General features: G+C 42.1%; 1 pseudogene; it reads left to right on the plus strand.

Annotated features, from left to right (window-relative positions):
• Nucleotides 1-727: 727 nt before the first annotated feature.
• Nucleotides 728-2,002, plus strand: LOC130846014 (histone-binding protein RBBP7-like; annotated as a pseudogene).
• The last annotated feature ends 636 nt before the right edge of the window (nt 2,003-2,638 follow it).

The following is a 2,638-nucleotide window of genomic DNA, read 5'->3' on the forward strand; positions in this document are numbered from 1 at the left end:
ATTTTAAACTGAACCCCAAATTCAACAGATATTACTAAATGAAAGTGACCATTTACATTTTTCAGTGTATTCAAACAATGTATGCAAACAATGGGGGAGGTAAGTTATTAATTTTATAATAGCATATGCTAAAAGATACATTTTTGATACAGGGGTACCAAGTTTTATTTTGCATGATATAACTGACCAAGAACATACTTTTAAGAAAAAGTCAGAGTGCATTTTGTTGCTTAGAGGGATAGAATTTTCACTGAGTGATGATATATGCTATGAATGGAACAATATTTTAGCACTTGTAGTATGTGCAAATCATCTCTGTTTTAAATCATTAGAGTTCTAATTTATACCCCCGAATACTATTTTCTGATGCTCCCTTTACCTAAAATTAAATGGTGCTCTTGAAAAAATCTGGGAAACAATATTGCTTGTTAAGAAAGTGGAACGGTGCTCAGCTGCCTGGGCGGGCTGAGAGGCGCGGGTTGAAGTCTCGTTCCGAGTTTGGAGAGAGAGAGAAGAGCGCCTCAGTCCTCTGTACCCGCAAGCGGGGAGGAGGCAAGAGAGAAGGACTCAGCGTCTGGGGAGCACCCAGGCTGTAAGACGGAGCTCAGGCTTCGAGGGCTAGAAGTGTGTGACGGCCTGGGAAAGGCAGGAGCGCCTGCAGCTGGGCTGCTCTTGGTTAGCAAAGGGAGTCCTAGGAGGCGGCGAGAGGCGAACGACCTGACACACGATGGCAAATAAAGAGATGCTTGAAGATACTGTGGAGGAGCGTGTCATCAATGAAGAATATGAAATCTGGAAGAAGAATACACCGTTTCTGTATGACCTGGTTATGACCCATGCTCTTCAGTGGCCGAGTCTTACCATTCAGCGGCCTCCTGAAGTGACTAAACCAGAAGGAAAGGGTTGTGCCCTTCATTGGTTAGTGCTGAGGACTCACACATCTGATCAGCAGAATCATCTCGTGGTGGCTCGAGTCCATATTCCGAATGACGATGCCCAGTTTGACGCTTCCCACGGTGACAGTGAGAAGGGTGAATTTGGTGGCTTTGGTTTTGTAAGAGGAAAAATTGAATGTGAAATTAAAATTAACCACGAAGGAGAAGTAAACCGTGCCCGTTACATGCCTCAGAATCCTCACATCATTGCTACAAAAAACGCCATCTTCTCACGTGCTGGCTTTTGACTATACAAAGCACCCTGCTAAACCAGACCCAAGTGGAGAATGTAATCCTGATCTTAGGTTAAGAGGCCACCAAAAGGAAGGCTATGGTCTTTCTTGGAATCCTAATTTGAGTGGACATCTCTTAAGTGCATCTGACGACCACACTGTCTGTGGGATATTAATGCAGGACCAAAGGAAGGCAAAATTGTGGATGCTAAAGTGATTTTTACTGGCCACTTGGCTGTTGGAGAGGATGTGGCCTGGCACCTGATGCATGAGTCGTTGTTTGGATCTGTTGCTGATGATCAGAAACTTATGATATCGGACACCAGGTCCAATACCACCTCCAAGCCGAGCCACCTGGTTGATGTGCACACCGCCGAGGTCAGTTGCCTGTCGTTCAATCCCTATAGCAAGTTCATTCCCTCAACTGGCTCTGCAGATAAGACTGTAGCTTTATGGGATCTGCGTAATTTAAAATTGAAACTCCATACCTTCGAATCTCATAAAGATGAAATTTTCCAGGTCCACTGGTCTCCACATAATGAAACTATTCTAGCTTCAAGTGGTACTGATCGCCGCCTGAATGTGTGGGATTTAAGCAAAATTGGAGAAGAACAATCAGCAGAAGACGCAGAAGATGGGCCTCCAGAGCTCCTGTTTATTCATGGAGGACACACCACCAAGATATCAGATTTTAGTTAGAACTCCAATGAGCCTTGGGTCCTTTGCTCGGTGTCTGAGGATAACATCATGCAGATATGGCAAATGGCTGAAAATATTTACAATGATGAAGAGTCAGATATCACAGTATCGGAACTGGAGGGGCAAGGATCTTAAACCCAAAGTACGAGAAACGTTTCTATTGAATGTAATGCTACACAAATGCTTGATTTATCAAGTGCCTAAATAGCACTGTATAGTAGGAAGTCTAAGTGGAGTGGCATATGGCATTCTTTACCTTCTGATCCTAGCACTTCCAAGTGAGCTATTGCGTACTGTATCATATTGTAACTTTTAGGGAAGAAAGGAATGTTGCTTAAGAAAGATCATCAGAGTTGTTTTAAAATACAAGTTAGCAGGGTAGTGCCTTTCATTCAGCTATTTTAAGTCCTTGTTTTCTCAAACTAAGTGCTTGCTTTTCCCAAATACGCAAGAATAACTTTTACACTTTCTCCCTCCAACACTTCTTGATTGACTTTGCAGAAATAAAGTTTTAAAATAAAAAAAAAATTAAAATTAAAATTAAAATGGATCATAGGCATATGTGATTGGCAATTTTAGATAATTTCCAGTTAGAAGCTCAGACTGATCTTAATATTGCCTCATAAAAAGTAATCTGAGAATTAACAAAAAATTACCTGGAGGAAGAACAAAATGTACTCACAAAAGGCAGGATTGACCTGAACTAGCCCCAAGGAAAGGCAGTGGAGTGTTAGGACAATCAGGAGCGAGGGAGAGAATCAAAAAGCAACT

This window comes from Hippopotamus amphibius, chromosome 2 (assembly GCF_030028045.1).
Source record: "Hippopotamus amphibius kiboko isolate mHipAmp2 chromosome 2, mHipAmp2.hap2, whole genome shotgun sequence".
Classification (NCBI taxonomy): domain Eukaryota; kingdom Metazoa; phylum Chordata; class Mammalia; order Artiodactyla; family Hippopotamidae; genus Hippopotamus; species Hippopotamus amphibius.